This window comes from Triturus cristatus, chromosome 10 (genome assembly GCF_964204655.1).
Source record: "Triturus cristatus chromosome 10, aTriCri1.1, whole genome shotgun sequence".
NCBI lineage: Eukaryota > Metazoa > Chordata > Amphibia > Caudata > Salamandridae > Triturus > Triturus cristatus.
The window spans coordinates 630,133,676-630,154,490 of NC_140593.1; positions in this window are offsets into that span (position 1 = coordinate 630,133,676).

The window sequence follows — 20,815 nt, forward strand, 5'->3', positions numbered from 1 at the left end:
GCTGGTGGCTTATCCATGACTGTTAATCCCAAAGTGTTTAAAACAAAGTGCTGTTGAAACCCCCCAGGATCCAGTGTTGAGAGTAAACCCAAACCTCCATCCATCACTTCTCATAAAAAGTCATTACATACTTAGAGTCTGCCTGGCATCTGAGGTGTGTGAATGTTGGTGATGTGGGTTGCATTCGTCTTTATTGGAGAAGAGTAAAATATTTCCTGGAGTAAAACTCTTGCATGGCGCAGATTGGTCGGCTGTATCTCGGGGTAGTGGCTTTTCGGTTTTGGGATATATTGCGGAATAAAATAAACAGAATGTGCTAGCTCCAAGAAAGCTAATCGCTGAAGATGAGCTAACATGCCAAAGAAAAAAAAAACGGTTGCTGGTACACTCGAATTAAAATTAGCAACTGGTAATTACCATTTCTAATGTATCGTGTTTTACCCTCTACTGCTCCAAACAGAGGTTGGCCATGCACAGGTCTAACTTGGTCCTTGGTTGCAATAGGGCTCGCATTTACGCGAGTTTAAGCTATTAGCATTGTAAATGACAATGCCTTTTATTTATGTTTTAAAAACAAAAATAAAAGGCATTGTTATTTGCAATGTCAATAGGTGAAACTCACGTAAATGCGAGACCTATTGCATTGCAAATGCTTGTTGTATGTTTCTCACAGGAGCTCCGCTTAACCACTTGAGTGCCCATGACGAGATGGTCTCGTCATGGGCCGCGGTTGCGCTGTGCCCATGACGAGACTATCTCGTCATGAACCCCGCCCGCTAATGAAAGGGCCGGCACAGGGCGGGGAAAGGGCGGGGCACTCAAGGGGTTAAGTATTTATTTTCTGCTTTGAGTTGCTTTAATGCTTATCTTCGCTTTGTGTCCCGGTCACTAGCACGCAACCCATACATTTAGAAGTACTACACACAAAGCAGTCATTTATATTCGGTTCCATTGCCAGTTCAGTTAGTATCACTTGTTATGTTCCACTGTTTATTTTGTCTTGAGGTGGCGCTACCCTATGGGAAATTTCCATTCATCCGGTTCTGGAGAGAGCGGAGAGACGTTATTTGGTCTCAGATAAATTGGGTTCAGCGCTCCAATTTTTTTCCCAAGTGATAGCAGAGGAGGCCCAGAGTGATCAGAAAGGATGAAATAGGAAGCAGCTACGTTTTAACTTCAAGGAGGACGCTGACAATGTAAACATATCAAGGTTTTTAACAAAAATAAATAAAACTTTTTAGATCAAGCTTAATATAGCGAAAGACTCGGCCAGGAGAACTGATTTGGGTTGACTTTCCTTTTCAATTGCCTCTCTACCCCGTTCTTCAGACAAACTTTGCGTCGCGTGATGTCCTCACAGCAGGGTAGTCCCCAGCCTGGAGCAACAAAGGTACAACAAGGGCGCAAATGGGTGTTAACTATCTGCAATGTTTTTGCACACATGGGACTTTATATAACACAACTTTATATATCTTTATTGTTTTCCATATACATGTATGGCATCCTATGTAGTTATGTATCTATATATTTATTACTTTATTCCTGCTGTAGAAATAAAACAAGCATTTGCAATGCAGTACATGAGTTTGAGATATTGACATTGAAAATGACAATGACTTTTATTTATGTGTTGGTTTTTAAAACATAAATAAAAGGCTTTGGGGCACATGCATCATACCATTTTGCGATTGAAAATAATCGCAAAATTCGTCCGTTTGCGACCGCAAAATGGCCTTTTGAGATGCATGTACCTATTTTGCAATTCGGAATTAAGGAAACCGCAATTTGTGTGTGCACCACAAGTGAATACCTACCTTTTTTGGGGGTGCATCAGGGTGGCCTTTTTGCCCCCTTGCACCCTTCAAATTGCATGCGCAATTTGTGAGTACCTATTTGGTACACGCAAATTGCGCATGCAATCCCATTCATCCCTATGGGCCTAGGAATTAATGGGAAGCCATTCCTTATTAATTTATTTAGAAAGTTTTATATAGTGCGAACATGACCACCGAGGGTATCAGAGAGCTTTACAGTTTATGCATCAAGAAGGGTACAAGCAAACAAAACAAAATCAACAAAATGAAAAATTCACAGTCTTATAATGTCCGATATTCTCGTGAGCCAGGCAGCTGGACCCCAGATCAACGGCTATGGCCCCAGAATCAAATGGAGAAGCCAGACTGAGGCAAACATTTCTTCATCAGGAGCCCTTTGACTTCTGTTTTGAAGAGGACCACGGAAGGATTCACCCTGACTTCGGGGGGAAGGGAGTTCCAGATCCCCGGAGCCATACCTGAGAAGGCTCTATGGTAAGTCTTTTTTTTCTTGAATTTTTGTGGTTTGAGCAAAAGGGTGCTGGTGCTTCTGGAGGCTCTCGAACTACATGAGAGCTCAAGTTTCTGAGCGAGGTACAGCGGGGTCTTGAAGTAGATGGCTTTGTGTGCCATGCATGCAATTTTTAACTTTATCAGGGCTTCAGGGTCAGCAAGTCCGGATAAATATGGTTGAATTTTTTTGTGCCAGTTGTGAACCTAGCAGCAGAATTGAGGGCAACCCTAGGAGGAGCCGTCTTTACTCTGGGCAAGCCGCAAAGCGTTGCGCTACCATAGTCCAGCTTTGAGATCGCTAATGCTTGCACTGCAACCTTTAGGTCATGAGCAGGGAGATAGGGTTTGAGTTTCCTTAGGATACTGAGTTGGAAGTTCGCTCCTTTGGTAAGGGAGCTGATGTGCTTCTGCATGTTCAGGCTTTTGTCTAATATAATACCTAGAGAGGATGCAGAATCCACAAGGTGACGTCTACAGTTAAGAGCAGTAAGCTGATTTAACCATTGTTCGATGACCAGAGATTGTTTGTGGGGTGGGACTAGGAGGAAGTCTGTTTTTAGAGCATTTAGCTTCAGGTGGTTACATGTCAGCCAGCTTTGTGTATCCAACAGGACTAAGTTGAGGGATTGAATGTCCTCGGGGGAGGCGATCTTCAGGTATAGTTGAGTATCGTCCACATACACGTGATAATGAATGCTGGATGATTTCAGAATTTCTGTCAGAGGCTCCATGAACAGGTTAAAGAGCGTGGGGGCAAGTGCTGAACCTTGGTAAACCCCGGTGCAGGATGAGATAGGGATTGGTTCACCTTGAAGCTTTGGGATCTGTTCTGAAGGAACAAAGCGAACCAGTTAAGTACAGGCCCAGACAGCCCCATCCTGTGTTTCAGGAGGTCAATTAGGTTATCGTGTTTGACCGTATTGAATGCTGACAAAAGGTCAAGAAGGACCAATAGGCACAACTCATTATAATCCAACATTCTTAGCGTATCATCGACAATGTGCGTTAGTGCCGACTCTGTACTATGGCCCGGGCGGAAACCAGAATGGCATTGGTCCAGGGGTTGGAAATGGTCAATGTGGTTACAGAGTTGGGCGAGTAGACATATCTCCAGGAGCTTTGCCAAGGTGGGAATGTTAGAGATTGGGCGAAAGTTATGAAGATCCGTGGGATCAACAGATGGTTTCTTTAGAATCGTGGAAACTTGACCCGATTTTAGGCAATCCGGAATAGCAACTTGCCGAATTGATGTATTGACGATCGTAGTCCAAAGTGCTAGTAAGGAGGATCTAATTTCTGGGAAAAGGTTCGATGGCAGAGGGTCGTTGTAGTGATTGGAAGGTTTCAAAGTCGACAGCTTTTTGCGTATAATGCCTTCATCTAAGGTTTGGAACAGGCACCAGGATGCATTGTTTTTGGGGAGGTAGGACTGTGCAGGGTCAGTAATATCCAAACCTGGGGGACGGAGGGTGTTCAGTGGAGTGATCGACAGGTGATCAAGGGAAGAGCGTAATTCAGTTTCAATCTTAGTAGTCCTATCCATGAAGAAGTCAGAAAATTCTTCACAGTTCATCAATGACCCTTGACCTAGTGACAAGAGATCAGGATGATTGTTAGCTTGGGACTTGATGAGTTCGAACAGGTTTTTTGGACAGTATATTGCTTGGTCTAGTTGAGTTCTGAATAAGGTGGCCTTCGAGCATCTAATGCGTTTATTGTATATGCTTCTCAGGGATCTCAAATGGTAGAGATGTTCAAGGGAGGGATAGGATTGCCACAACCTTTCTGCAAGTCTTAAATTTCTTCTTTCGGAATCGAGACTATCAATGAACCATGGTTTGGAGAGTTTAGGGGACATTCTTTTAAGCTGTAGTGGTGCAACTGAGTCTAGTACATTAAGTATTGAGTGGTTATAGTGGGCCGTGAGGTCGTGGACATCCGACATGTTCAAGGGAGGGGGCAGGATGTAATCACAGAGAGGAGTCAGATCTTACGAATTGATGTTCCGTGGACATCTTTTCAACTGTTTTGGGTTCTTAGGCTGGGCTCTACTTGCTCTTACCGATGAGGAAAGTGATGCAATAGTGGTCTGTCCAATCACATGGGAGGATCGAATCCAGGAGGATGGAGTTGGACTTACCAATGGCTTACCAATGACAAGTTTGATATGAGTACGGCTGTCACAGATTTGGATGAGGTTGAGGTCAAGTAGGAAGGATTTAAGGCTATTGACAATCCACATCATTTGCATTGTTCCAGTGGAGGTTGAAATCTCCTAGGAAGATCTGAGTACCATGCAAATCAGCATTGGCCGAGATAATGTCCATGATCTGTTCTGTGAAGGGAAGGTTGTCGCAAGGGGGCTGGTAAAACATGTGCAATTTGCATGAGTGATTGTTGCAACCAGTCACTTTAATGCATATGTATTCACAAGATGGCAGGAGGTCGGCATGTAGTTCTTTCACTCTTAGACTGCAACGATGTAAACATGCGATGCCTTCACCTTGACCACCAGTTCTGTCCAACCCAATGATATCGTAATTGGGAGGCATTAAAAAGTCCAGGATGGGAGCAGCTGAGTCATTTAGCCAGGTTTCCGTCAACATTAGAAGGTCAAGATCCTGGGCAAGGATGAGGTCGGCAATGTCCGCAGCATGTTTAACAGCCGATCTACAGTTTAGGAGCACGCATTTGAGTCTTATGTTGGTGCCCGTTGATGCAGGTAGGGTGGTGGTGACTCTCGTGAAGTTGTTCTCATTTAAAGTTCTGGTGTTTGGCCTAGGTTCCCTGAAGGGATAAGTGGAGATGGATTCAATTTGTTGCAAGTTTGATAAGGTGGAGGGAAGTGCCGGATCATATGAGAGTAGGAGAGAATGAATATCCCTACCTGACAGGGATGCTCTACATCTGGAGGGGCGAGAAGGGTCATTAGGGTGCGGAGCGGCGGCCCAACTATGGGGTATGTGTGTGATGTGCGATGGTGACCACCGAATATAGGGGGGGAGGAAGCCCGTAACACCCACCAGCTGGGAGCGAGCGGAGATGGTGATTGTTCGTAAAGGAGCAACTTAGTTTGGAGTTAGCTGACAGTTCCTCAGTGATATGTAATAGGCTACGTACCTCTGCCTTAAGTTGTTGTAGGCAGAGTGTTATCTCATTAAGTCGGCCTTCCAATGAAGTGTGTGAATGGGATTGGAAGGATAGGTTCAGGGGACCCTGCAGCGGTAGAGAGCTAGTGGGGGTGGGAGAAAGTAGGACAGGTGGTGACTGAATGTGCCCCGAGGAAGGGGTTCTGGGAAATGGTGTTGCGTGCTCGGAGGGATGGGTAGGATAGGGGAGGAGGGGTCAGATGGATAGAGACCCCTAGATGCCTGTGGGAGCAGGTCGGGATAGCGGGTTGGGCTGGGGGAAGGTATCCTGGGGAGAATCAGGGCAGTGCTGTGAGCAGTGGAGTGAGGGGAGTTAGAGCAGCTAACAGTGAGGGGGGAGCAGGTAGACTAGCGTGATCACTGTGATGTCGCGGTTTGTTCACAAGTAGCATTGAGGGGGAATTGTTATTAGGAGTTAAGGTATCTAGAAGGGGGACCTTTGGAGCAGATGTGAAGTACTGGGTATTTTAGTCCCAGCGGTGCAGGGGCACACACCCTATGACTTCTGGGTTCACCCTGTTCCAGACCTACAGAAACACAGAGTCTTCTGGGTGAAGTCAAAGATTCGTTTATTGGCTGCAGACCAATTACAGGTATCCTAGAAGTACAACAGCGTGTATGTTCTCAGGAGACTGCTGAAAATCATAGGAACGGGCTTCTCCTTAAATACAAAATATCATGCTTCAGGCACACATTCCTTGGTTTACGATATGGCCATTACAAGTATACATTACAAACGAAAAAGCAGAGTCATGATGACCATCCCACATTCCAGTTCGGCCAGCCCACAATGATTTACACAGTAAGGTTCAGATCCCACATTTGATGTCAATAGACCCCCCAATAAACATGAGCATCTCCTGTTTTGGGAAACAAGTCATAAAGCAGGAACAAGCAGGTGTGAAAGAGATTAGCCGGAGGATTGTGTAGAATGAAAGGGTTTTATGACGGGTCAAGCCCTGATGCTAATCACAGGTGGACGGAGGAAGGGGAGCTCGTGAGACCGGTTTGACCTGGGGCAGCAGAGCCAGCTGCCCAGGTCACAGAGAAGTCAGAGGGAAAGCCCATGTACTGTGAGGCCCGTATTTACTCCATCATAGCCTATGTGAGGGCAATGACAAGATGGCCACTGCTTCCAAAATGGAACCCGCGTAGTGAAGCAGAATAACGTGTACACAGTGCATTCATAGCTAGAACGATATATAAAGCACTTGTACATGCCGCATTTACCATTTGCGGTTTGTTAATGCCAAGATAGACAGGGGTAGGGCCCTGTTCCCTACGCGGTCACAGAGATTAAAGTACGACAGACCCTCCTTTTGACCTTACATAGGCAATCACTATACTCATCTTAATCCGAGTCTAGGTCAATATTCACAAAGTCATGGAGATGTTGCTGTAGCATCATCCTATTACTTAGTTCGTCCCTCGATACAGGTTTCCTTACACATAAGGTAGCACAGAGACCACATATCGCAGGAGCACACTGTATGCACAGACAGAACAGGAAAAGAATGGCTAAGATCATTCCAATGACCATCAGAACTTTCCAACCCCAGGCAGATATCAATTCCCAGAACCACCCCACCAGTGACCAATCTCCCTTATCCACGTGTATGGATTCAGATATTTTATGGAGTTTGGAGATGGCTTGATACACTGTTGGAGCATTATCTGGTATGAAAATGCAGCAACTGGATTGGATGACCTTGCATACCCCACCGCGGTCTGCAAGAATAACGTCTAGAACCATGCGGTTCTGCAGAGTCATAAGGCGATCCGCTTGGAGCTCAGCTGTTAGATTACCAAGGGCACCAGCCGTTACATTGACGGTGGATTCAACCACACGAGTCAGCTGTCTCAGGTTCCTACTATTGACCATAGGTCCCCAAAACGGCAGGAAACCCAAGAAGAAGTCTCCCGCTTCCTGACCCGCAGTGTCCTCCTTACTAATCACACCTCTCACAACTCTGGTCTTGTGATAGTCAGAGGCAGCAGTAAATGTCGGCGGTAGCAAGTTCGCAATATAACATGTGCCCGAGAAATCAGGGGGCAGCCATGTATATGCTCGGTCATTACAGATGAAATATGTGCCCTTGGCAGCCAAAAACGCAGGGGAAAACTGCGACGGGAAGGTGTACGTTTCAGTACAGTCACTCCTTCCCAGTTGAGCTCTAGGATTCTGACCATTACCCTGTAAGCAGAACCGACCCATGTGGGGTACGACCCAGATTGGAGATGAGATTTTTCGCTGTCTTTCACCCAGACTAATACTATACCCCGTCGCGTTCCATCCTACATAAGGTCTCAACTCTTCTTTGGGAATGGATGAGTATGCATCGATATCCCTACTCATATCGACAACTCCTTTTATCAAAGCCTTATTATTGGTGATAGGTCTGATGGAACGCGGTTGGCGAGGGGAATATGTATCTAGAGCATAGAGAAACATGGTCTGGAATGCCCATGACGATCCATTGTAACTATACGGCAGCACTAGGTAGGGAATACCCTTGTTAATGGTATGTGGCATTAACCCACACACCCAGCAATTGGTCGTATTCATTACCAGTTGGTGCTGGTGCAAGAGTTGGATAAACGAGTTATTTACGAACTCTGATCGTCTGGTCTGTTCGTGCTCAGGCAAAGGGTGAAAAGAGTGAGAGGAGGCGGTAGAAGGAGATATAGGCTGTTGAGTGGGTGCAATGGGCTTTTGAGCGGAGAAAAACACAAATCCTACAATAAACATTATTATGCTACACAGTGTAAAAAGGCACAAAAAGACAAAACATTTACTTTTTACAATTCTACACATCCTTGCGTTAAAGTTCATTTCCTCAATCGGTCTCTCCATCTTAAAAAACTCCATCCTCTACTCGGGCCGCTCGCGGTGGATGAGTTTCTTCTGCTAAGGAGTACGCCTGTCAGTCCAGGGAAACGCCCTAGACCCACCAGAACCGTTGACCTAGCGTCTTCGGCCTGTACCCCAAAGTCTTGGCACCGCGACCCTGCGGCAGAACCCGGATGGTGGTTCGAAAAACAAAAATCAAGAAAGTCCTTCAGATGGGAGAGCAAAAATGTCAAAAAGGAAATAGTGAGGAAATCTTTATTTGTCCATGGGCCTAGGTCTCAAATTATAGCGGAGACGGCCAGCTGCTGTTTGGTCTTGAAACAAAAGTTCAGGCTCAGTGGTGTCCAGTCGATTTGATGGTGGCACAGCTTCCTGCAGAATATTGTCACTCTCTTGGTCTGAAACTGTGTCTTTTAGGCGTGCGTCACTGAATGGTACAAAACGAGGCACAGTGTCCGTCTCAGAGTCGGCGATACCCTCCTTGACCCACTGGTCATATGGCAGAGGCAAGGGGACTACTTTGCAGTGGGTACCATGGATCCAGTGTTTCTTCCCTTTTACTCGCACTGCTGATCTTGTCGAAAGAAGAACAAGATGAGGGCGGATCCAGCGAGGCTCGTCGTTGCTCTTGCGCTGGAAGTTTCGGACTAGCACCCACGTACCAGGGTTGATAGGGTGTCCAGGAGTTTCAGAGGCTTGAGGGAGAGTATCATGTACCTGTTGGTGCAAAACACGCAGTTTAACAGTCAAATCATACAGGTAATCAAGCAGTACTGGATGCTCTATCTCACTGAACTTCGTAGGCCTCGGTACACCCCATACGTTGGCCGGACGGCCAAAAACAACCTCGTAAGGGCTAAGTCCCACTCGTGAGTGTATGGTCATTCTGGTGGACAGGAGTGCTAAAGGCAGAGCGTCAGGCCATTTAAGACCGGTGCTCGCCTGGATTTTGGCCAGCTTGAGCTTTAAGGCTCCATTGTAGCGTTCTACTAATCCAGCTGATTGGGGGTGATTTGCAGCGTGGAACTTCTGCTTTATCCCTAGCCCTTCACATACGTTCTTCATCACTTTACCCACAAACTCACTTCCATTATCACACCACACCATTCTTGGCATCCCAAACCTAGGGAAAAATTCCTTCACAAGGGCTTTGGCTGTGGATAGGGCAGTGTTATCTTTCAGAGGATAAGCCTCTATCCATTTTGAGAAAGCACAAACAACCACCAGTACATATTTCAGGTTGTTGCATCTTTCCATGTGAATAAAGTCCAGCTGCAAAACTTCAAATGGACATGATGGGGGTGCAAAGTGACCAGCTGGAGTTGGGGTTCCCCTACCAGGGTTGTACTTCAAGCATACTATGCAATTCTTGACCACATTCTCTGCACACTTGGGAATCCCAGCATTCTGCCATACTGGAGCCAACAACTTGCATATACCTCTCGTACTGATATGTGCCATTCCATGTGCCATAGTAACCACTGGAAGCACATATGCATCAGGCAACAACCATCGCCTATGTTCTGTCAGATCAATCCAACAACCATTCTCATCCAACTTACCCATACTTTCTCTCCACTTGCTTAACTCTTCCTCTGTGGCTTCAGCTTGAAGCGACTTCACACTCTCTATTGTGTTCTCACACATTCCCACATCATTAACCCATCTTGCGGGGCCTGCAACATACATTCTAGTCTTCACATTCTGTGCTGTTTCTTTCGCGGTCTCATCAGCAAACGCATTCCCACGTCCAACATCATCTGTGACTTTCCTGTGCGCACTGCATTTCATGATCGCAACTTGCAACGGTAGGGTTAGTGACTCAAGGAGATCATTCACCAACTTGCCATTCCGAATTTTAGCTCCATGCGACGTCAGGAACCCACGCTCCTTCCACAGTCGCCCAAAATTATGAGCCACGCCAAAGGCGTACTGGCTATCTGTGTATATATTTACTCTCATTCCTTCAGATAACACACATGCTCTCGTGAGGGCGATTAATTCTGCTGCTTGGGCCGAATTATGTGGCACTCGTGCAGTTTCCACGACCGTGTGTAAAGTCGTGATAGCATATGCAGCAGTCGTGTCACCATTAGGGAGCTTGAAACATGAACCATCTACCCATAAAGTGCCATCACACTCAGTCAGGGGAGTATCTTTTAGATCTACTCTCCCTTTCGTCTCTTCTTCTGTTCTGAACAGACAGTCATGTTGCTCAATCTCATCTGAGTCTGCTGGAATTGGTAACAATGTAGCTGGATTCAGCGTATTGCATCTCTTTATGTGTATGTGATTTGCTAACAGTGTAAGCTCATAACCTGATAATCGTGCACTAGTCAAGTGTTGTGTCTTGGTCCTATTTAATAATGTGTCTACTGCGTGTGGAACCATAACAATCAATGTATTGTCCATTACCAAACCAGCAGATTGTCGGATAGACATCGCTGCAGCAGCTGTCGCTCTCAGACAGCTTGGCAATGCCCTCGCTACAGGGTCCAAGGTTGATGAAAAATATGCGCATGGGCGCGGTCTGTCGCCAAAAGGCTGTGTTAACACTGATAACGCACAACCATCTTTCTCGTGAACATACAATGTAAAAGGTTTGCTGTAGTCAGGAGTGCCCAACACAGGTGCTGAACATAATGCATTACGCAATTCCACAAAACTTTTCTGGCACTCTTCAGACCATGGGATAGGATTCGGTGTGTCTTTGCATGTTAAGGCTACTAAAGGTTTTGCCAACAAAGAAAAACTAGGGATCCAATGCCTACAGTATGAAGTGATGCCCAAGAAAGCACGCACTTCTCTCTGTGTTCTTGGCACACTCAACTGTGCAATGGCTTGAATTCTTTCTGGGGTCAGTTTCCTTCCCTCCTTCGATAAGAGATGACCTAAGTAGGTCACTTCTTGTCGACAATATTGCAGCTTAGAGAGAGACACCTTGTGATGGAAAGCGGATAAATGGCGCAACAGTGACAATGTGGCTTCTTTACAAATCTTCTCAGTATCCGCAGCGATCAGTAAATCGTCCACGTACTGAATCAGGATAGCGCCACTAGGTAAAACAAGTGCATCAAGCTGCGCTTTCAAAGCTTGACTGTATATTGATGGACTTTCACAGTAGCCCTGGGGAGCGCGTTTGAAGCGGAAGCTTCGGCCTCCCAGACTAAAACCAAAAATATCTCTGCTCTCTTCTGCAATTGGGATACTAAAGAAAGCATTCTTTAAATCAATCACTGAAAACCATGCAGCAGAGGCTGGAATCATCGTTAACAAGGCAGTTATATCAGGGACAACCGGAAACTGTGGCACAACAATTTTATTAACCTCTCTGAGATCGATCACAAATCTGTAAACAGGTGGCTGTGAAGGATCCGTTCGTTTTAAGACAGGTAAAATCGGACTATTGCAAACGTTGCCTCTTGTCTCTTCAATCACACCCTTATTAATCAAGTCGCTGACAATGTCTAACAATGCTTTCTGCCCTTCATTAGAGATCTTGTACTGGGGAATACGTGGCAGTCTGACATTAGCCTTTAAAGTCACCACATATGGCGGTATCTCCAAGAGGCCCACATCATTGGGACCAGTAGCCCAAAGGGCATCCGAAAGGGATGACAATTCAGGCGGCATTGTGTTTTTAGACAAATACATTGGGGAAATCACTTTCCTACCTAATGTAAGTTGTACTCCTGAAGGAGAACAATACAGTGTAGCATGCAATCTTTTCAACAAATCTAATCCCAGCAAATTCTCACCACAACCTGTTGTTAGGATCAGGGATGCTTTCAGTTCGCAAGGTCCAACAGAAAGTGACATGGGACTAGAAATCGGGTTCCTAACTGGGGCGCCAGAAAAACCTACTGAAACATTTATATCGCCAGACAAAGGTGCGCCAGGGAGTTTTGAATGCATGATTGAACTCTTTGCAGCACCAGTGTCTAGCAGAAAAGGCTCCGCTACATTTGCTGTAGTTACCTCAACATATGGTCCACTCTGATCCACTGGCACTGAAACAACTCCCTCTCTCTGTCTATGGCTGTCCTAGTAATCATTACTTTCTGCATCACCGTCCTCTGCATAATAATCATTATTATAATACTGGGCCGTATTACTAGTCGCGTTAGCTTGCTGATCAAAGCTATTGATGGTACTTTGAGGCGGCAGAGGACGCGCGTTCTGGGGAACACTTCTACGCCCTCTGCCTCTAGGAGCTTGCTGACCACCCCTACCTCTTGCGCCATACGCATTACCGTTCCGCTGCATTAATTTAGGGCAACTATATTTATAATGACCTTCCTCCTTGCAGTATGAACATTGGTTGGGACCTACAGGAACACGTGGTTGATAATACCCGTTCATTTGCTGATTGTTCTGAAACTGTTGGGGTTGGTGATAGACACCTTGGGGTTGCCTATCATTATTCTGACCTCCACGTGGCGGATAGGCCTGCTGTAAAAGGACCTTTGTCTTTAGTTCCTTCGTTTTCTTTTCTGTTCTATCTTTCTCGTCTTTATCTCTATTTTCATAATACTGTGCAGTAGCCAGTATTTGCGCTGAAGAAGAAACAGCCCAAGAACTTTCTGAATCTTTTAACTTTTTACACAGGTCAGGAAGTAAATTCTGCACAAACTTATCCACAAATAACCGTTGGCCACCCTCAGTACTCATATCCTGCCCACTGTGGTCAATAAATGTTTCTTCAAACCTAGTAAAGAAGTCTGACACTGTCTCATCTTTCTTCTGCTTGCATGCAGATAACTTGTCCCAATTTACGCGCATCGCAGGCATTATTGTCTTCATATACGTAATGATTCTACCAGGCAGTTCAGCTACTAAAGGTTCTGGTTTCGCACCACCAGTTTGTCTAGCATCAGCAGCAACAATGTTAGCCCATGTATCCCCTAGTTCTGCATTGTGATCTACATTACGAATTGACCTCCATAGAGGCTGTGGAACAACATTACCAAACAACATGTCTATGTCGGCCAGATTCATAACGCATGACCCTGCCGTCTGCGACAACTCTTTATAATAACCTGCTGGGTTTTTACGGGGATCAGGCAAGGACTGCTTAAGCGTTATCACCTCAGAGCGCTTCCATGGAACATGCACCCAAACACGCTGGAAATGCGCTGGCACAGCGGCGATACCGGCACCAGCATCAGCTGCTACTGCTTCCTTCCATACCGGGGGAACTTCTCTCATAGGGTATTGTCGTGCTTTTACCTTTTTCCCCACAAGGACATCTTGTTCAAACAATGACTGTTGACAATCATCATTCCTGAAGGACAATACAACCGCAACTGCTTTATCTACTCCGCGGTCCACAATTATACCAGTTCCAAAATCGAACCTCACTCTACACAATTCCTGCGGGTTCGGATTTTTACCACTATCCTCCAATTCTTCACAGAGAATTTCGCACATTTTCTCAAACACATATCTCTGTTTTGGGGCATCCCACTGGTGGAAAACGTTGACAGCTGATTCCACATCATACAGTGAAGGGAAAACAATCCATCAACGCGCCATGTTATCTATTACCTTTTTCTCGTCAGGGTTAGGCAATTGGCTGCGCAACTGCTTACGCTGTAAACCAGGAGTCGCACCAGATGACTCAAAGAGAGGCGACATTAATGTAGTAACCACATTAGCTAAGCGCTGTCGCGCTGAAGGAGAAGCTGAGGCGAGAACAGGGGGAAAAACAGAGGGAAGAAAAGAGGATGTAGAGACAGGTACTGGAGTGGTGGAAGGAAGAGTGTCAGCGGAGGCAGCTGCTGTATTAGGCAAAGTCGCAGGAAGTGCGGGGGCAGTTGGAAGCACAACTGGCGGTCCTTGAGAGGGCTGCGCTATATGGATAAGAGCCGGCTGCAAAGCAACTGGCGGTTGCGGCAAGGCTTGCAGTATATTCACTGGAGGTGGCATATTTACAAGCTGGGGAGGCGCCGTGGCATTTTGAGCATACGGGGGTGGCGAACTCAACAAATGTGACATCAGGGGATCTTTCTCCTTTTCTTCTAACCCATTCTGCTTAGAATGTGGTAAGGCTGGGTAACATTTGTCAATCCCTAACTTGCGCTGCCTATGCAATTGCTCACTCATCTGCTCCTCTTCATTGTCTTTAAATTGTACAGCTGCTTGCATTACTGTCATACCTTTCTCTCTCTTATTCTTTTTCGCTAACTTAATTTCCTTTTGTTTGGCTTCCTTTCGCCATAAGCGGAAAGAGTCAAACATCGCCGGCCGGGCTTTTTTCTTAAACAATTTAATTTCCAGATTATCTAAAATATCGGTATCGAAACTACCATTTTGGGGCCATTTTAAAACACCGTCTTTCCTAGTGTAGTGGATCCATACTTCGGTATATGCAATGGGGCCTACGCCATGTTTTACATAGAGCTCATAAGTTGGAGTTCCAACCGGAGGAACCGGACATGATTCCTCTAGCTGGAAATCTTTTCCACAACCCAAACAGAATAATCTACCAAATAGTCCAGAACCAGGCATCTTCGCTCACTAGTCTAGATCCAAACGTCAAAGGATTATCGATTACGATATTCTCGTGAATACACGAGTCCTCTGGCTTTGGCGTTTGCAAACTCCAAAGTACCAAATTACCAAATCAAACGATCCCGAAGGATACCAAAAACAAATGGGAGACGCTCCACTTATACTTAACTGAATATTGCTGATCGATGGCGTCACCAGAAGACTCTCTCGATTGTTTCGCTCTCTCAAAACTCATCAAGGGTCCAAAACAGGTCGATTAATCAGGGCAGCAGTCCTTCGTAGCCGTCGGGACGCGGAGAACCTCGCAGAAAAGACTTTCGGACCACGTCGACATGCAGGGGTCGATGAAGTGGCGGCCTTCCTCCGGAATTTCCACACGAAGCTCCTCACGAACCTCTGGCTTGGACTGGTACCGCTGAAATCGTCCCGAGTTGGGCGCCAAACTGAAGTACTGGGTATTTTAGTCCCAGCGGTGCAGGGGCACACACCCTATGACTTCTGGGTTCACCCTGTTCCAGACCTACAGAAACACAGAGTCTTCTGGGTGAAGTCAAAGATTCGTTTATTGGCTGCAGACCAATTACAGGTATCCTAGAAGTACAACAGCGTGTATGTTCTCAGGAGACTGCTGAAAATCATAGGAACGGGCTTCTCCTTAAATACAAAATATCATGCTTCAGGCACACATTCCTTGGTTTACGATATGGCCATTACAAGTATACATTACAAACGAAAAAGCAGAGTCATGATGACCATCCCACATTCCAGTTCGGCCAGCCCACAATGATTTACACAGTAAGGTTCAGATCCCACATTTGATGTCAATAGACCCCCCAATAAACATGAGCATCTCCTGTTTTGGGAAACAAGTCATAAAGCAGGAACAAGCAGGTGTGAAAGAGATTAGCCGGAGGATTGTGTAGAATGAAAGGGTTTTATGACGGGTCAAGCCCTGATGCTAATCACAGGTGGACGGAGGAAGGGGAGCTCGTGAGACCGGTTTGACCTGGGGCAGCAGAGCCAGCTGCCCAGGTCACAGAGAAGTCAGAGGGAAAGCCCATGTACTGTGAGGCCCGTATTTACTCCATCATAGCCTATGTGAGGGCAATGACAAGATGGCCACTGCTTCCAAAATGGAACCCGCGTAGTGAAGCAGAATAACGTGTACACAGTGCATTCATAGCTAGAACGATATATAAAGCACTTGTACATGCCGCATTTACCATTTGCGGTTTGTTAATGCCAAGATAGACAGGGGTAGGGCCCTGTTCCCTACGCGGTCACAGAGATTAAAGTACGACAGATGTAGGGTCAGAGGATGGTGGTGGAGAGGGGGGTGGAATTGAAGTTAGCCACTGTATTCAAGATGGTGGGGAAAAAGTTGTCAAATACCACTAGATTACGATCTGAAACTTGTTTAAGGATAGCTCCGTTTTTGTAAAGGGAGATGGTGGCTTCAGCTCTGTAAGCCAAGGAGGGCGCAACCATCTATCTAAGACCATGTGGAGGTTTCAGCGAAGTGGAGATCTTGAGCAGAGAGTAGATGGCATTCCGCCATTGAGCATGACGTTTAGTGTAGAAGATGGGATAATTTATGGTAACACCCTTTCTGATGGACAAGAAGGGGTCTGAGATAAGGGTTTCTGGATGGGTTTTAAGTAGTCTGTGTTTGAAGTTTTTTGCAGCATTTTTTGATAGATTAGGGGGATATATGACTCGGAAAGCATTATGGCCAGCCGGCTCCAGGTAGGGAGAGATGAGGTTCGAAGGTTTAGGATCCATACCAACACACGACTTGTCTCAGAACAAAGGCGTAGGTAAGCCAATAGGAGGTATAGGTAGGGCAGGAGTCTGGGCGGAAGTCGGGAACGTGTTGAAGGAGTTCAGTGTGATAGCAGACGGAGAGTTTCTTGGGGTGAAGGGGTGTGCAATTGAATCGCATTTGCTAGCAACGCACTAGTCAGTTCAGGCAGGCATTTCACGCACGACCTTAAAGGAAATAACCATCTCAAACTATGTGGTATCGGGGCAACCTAAGCAAGACCATTCTCTGTGGAGAATTGTATTTGAATACAGTAGGTAGTGAGCGCAGGGCATTTTGTGCAAGTCCTTGAAGGACAAATCATAGGCCAAAAGTGTTCGATATCCTGGGTGGTCCACATAAAAGAATGTAATTATCCTATTGGCCAAAGGGAATGCCTGAACAGTAGACCATGTATGATGTTAAGAGGAGAGCTCATGGACCAGGTGTGTGGGAAAAAGGACAAATCAGAGGCCAAGAGTGTTCGATTTCCTCGGTGGTCCACATAAAAGGATATAATTATCCTATTGGCCGAAGGGAATGTCTTAACATTAGACCATGTATGATGTTAAGAAGAGAGCTCCTGGACCAGATGTGTGGGAAAAAGGTAAAATGACCACTCCAAGATGGCCACCATATGTAGAGAGTGGAGCAAGCTCATTTCTCTTTACATGGTCGGCATAGCATAGAGACCAGGGAAGTGGGGTGCCCCTCTTCAGTTTCCGAAGCAGAAGGTCAAAATGGATGCGCAACAACAACAAAGACAAACAAAATGGGCGCCCATCAATGTACACAACTGAGCTCAGGGACATCACAACGAGCCAGCCGAACCAAGACAGCCCATCAAGAATCCCCAGAACAGACCGGGCTCGCGTGGCAACCACAATCTGAGGTAGGCAGGGCAGGAAGAGCAAGCGGCATCTGCAGGCAGGCCAGAGCCGTAGCGCCTCGCCCTGCAGTGCAGGCTTGCCCGGTAATCGCAATTTGCGAGTCGCAATTAAGGAATATGTAGGAATCGTAATTTTCTTTTGCGATTCCTCCATGCCTAAGGAATTGCGAATTCTTAAAAATTGCAATTTAGGAATCACAATTCCTTACTTTGATGCATGTGGCCATGTGTCATTTACAATGCCAATAGCTTAACTCTCACAAATGCGAGACCAATTGCATTGAAATACTTGTTTAACTTTCAGGCACATTCTCATGTTGTTGGTTCACCAGACGGTTATCAGGAAACATCAGTACTTCTGCACTGCCAATTGTATAATCAATCCTGGTTAGTCAGTAGCTTTTGTGGGGCCTCACGACAAAAACTAGTTGTGGTGCCCTGTCCAACAGAGTCTGGTTTCCCAGTATGACCAAACTGACTCTGAAAATTGCTTTTCTTCATTGTTACTCCTTTTCCATCATAATCCCCTTTAAGAGCAGCTTGAGATGATTCAGTTCAGGATACACACTGTTCAAAATCCTTTCTTGTATATGGTTTAATAGGCCATGTTGCTCCAGCTATAACAACAATGAAAACCTTATATAGGAGGCACAAACAACAGACTTGCCTCTTGTGTCAACAATAAAAATGTAATCAAAGCAGATGATGAAAAAATGTGATAGCCAGGCAGTGCCATCTTGAATTTTGGAATGGTGCACCATCAAACGTATTATCCACAATCAAAAGGGATATGCGTAAGGTCAGGTAATCCTTTTAATTCTTTCTGTATTTATTCAATTCAGATTCTTTGCATCAACGCACAACATCCAGCCAACACGTTTCATTCAGTTTACACTTGAACTTCATCAGGGCTGTAAACAACACATACATAAATTCATAAATATATCGAAAAAAGGTTCCACTCTGCCAAACGTCGGCAGAAACAGCAGACACGGACCTCGGTCACACTTAGGGAAAAATATCCAGACAAAGTTTCGCGGAAAAAAGCAGTGTGATTTTTTAATGCAGTAAGCCACAAAAATACACAGGACTAGTGCCTGCCATGACGCATTTCATAAATATATACACATAATACCAAACAGACATATGTACTTGCAAAAACACAATTCCCGAAGGATAAACTATACATTTACGAAGAGACATGTCTTAGACAACAAATTAATTTAAAGATTTTTAATTTTTTAATTAATTTGTTTCTGTTCTGCATTGCAGTTGCACCGAACGATGCCAGGTGCAGGAATTGTTGTGCACATCTGCGTTTAAAATATAAAATATACAGAAGAAGAAACAGAACAGTGAAGTGCGGATTTGACAGTCCGCCGTCGAGTGTGCTGTTTTGTTGAGCCAGACAGTGCCATCATTGCATAGTGTGCAATAAAGAAAACCGGTTTCAATCCCAGCTTCGCAGCTTGACCAACCTATGTTACCCTAGGCAATTGATTTTCTCTGGGCTTCCTTTTCCATAAGCATACCATTTGAGAGTGCCTTAAAATAAATCAATCAATCTATCACAGTTAAGGTTTATACAGAAGACAGAAGACAGCTGACTTTGCTCTTTAAAAAAAAATGGGTTTGGGTTTTGCATCTTTAACCAAGTACATTCACATTTAAACATCCTGTTAGTTCACTCCTAACCCTTATTGTGCGATAGCCCAATGAAACTAGTCAAATCACCCTCCCAACTTCTTGCTCCCCCTACCGCACCCATGGGGTCCTGGTGCAGGATAACTTGGTTCCTCAAGCCCTTAGTAGTGCCCCAATACCAGTAGTGTCCATGCTGGCCCATACTAATTCACAGGGTGCTCCTTTCTCCCTCCTGTAGTAATAATGCCCTTTCACATTCTAGTGCTACCTCATCTCGGGCAGCAGCACCCTGAGAACTCTCTGGTGAGTTAGCTGGGGACGTTTCCACAGACTATGGGCCCAATTCACGGAACTAACTGAAGACAAAATCCTAAACTTACTACCATTTTGGTATTCACAGAAGGCACTTACTCATTTTGGTACTCACAGAAGGCACTTACTCATTGATGAGTAAGTGCCTTCTGTGAATACCAAAATGAGTAAGTGCACTTTTGTGAATCGGGCCCAAGGTGTTTGAGTCATGCATGCAGTCACATCACAGGCTCTGGCCAATTCCAGCGAGCTCCTCCCTTAAGTTGCGTCTCTAGGGAGCACTGCACCCTCCTAACTAGTCCTTCTTTCCAGCTACCTACGCCAAGTGTCAATCCTGAGACCCCCCCTGGTGTTTTCCAATTTCTCATGATCTCCTGTTTCGCTAGAATGTACCTAAATCTTGGAATCTGCTGGTCGCTTTATTCTTGACTGTATGCTGGAACCAGCTTTGTAGGTAGTGCCAGGGGATTTCTTTGAATGTGATATCTGCCACTTCTCTTGTTACTCTACCCCAGTACTCAGAGAGCACTTGGCAGCTCCACATTATGGCACGAATTTCACATTTTCCTCTCTACACTTTGGGCATGTGGTTCCCACTATACTGAAATGTCTAATGAGTTTCCCAGGAGTGAGGTACGCCCCGTGCAAAATGTAGAAGTTGATTAACTTGAATTGGGCATTGCAGGACACCTTAGGGACCCTGTCCAATATGGCCACCCAATCTTTCTTCGTGGTTAGTGGAAGTCCTAAATCCTCCTCCCACCTGGTCCATAGGCAAGCGAGCAGTTTATATATGTCTCCCCGTATCACTCTGTATAAGCATGTGACCGCTTTGTATGTGCCCAAGGCTGTGAACATGTACTGACATCCCCCATGGGCCGGGGGTTCTTCCAGGCCCACCCCTCTGTGGCAGTGAACTTCTGCAGTCACCGCACCGTGGAGTAGAAATTGTCCCCATGGTAAATCAAATAGCCCTCTAAATTCTTCAAACGGGAGGAGTGTCCCCTCCAGGTAGGTCTCATACCTTGGTGGATCCTGCTTCATCCCACTCTGTAAGCCCTCTCCAGTCCCCCGATGAGGGTGTATCTACACCATAACAAGGGACATATCAGGTGAGTATGGTTTCTGCACAAAAAAGGAGCAGTCTCTCTAAAGGGGGTGTGTGAACCCCCACATATCAATCAGCCCCCATTGCTCCTGCCAATTCGAAAATACTCTGGCGAGCCTAGCAGCTGGGGAATCCTGCAGTGGCGGGTGGGAACAGTCTAATTCCGGGTCCGCTACACACTTGTAATCCCCCCATGATATCTGTGGGGACTAGGTAAGGAA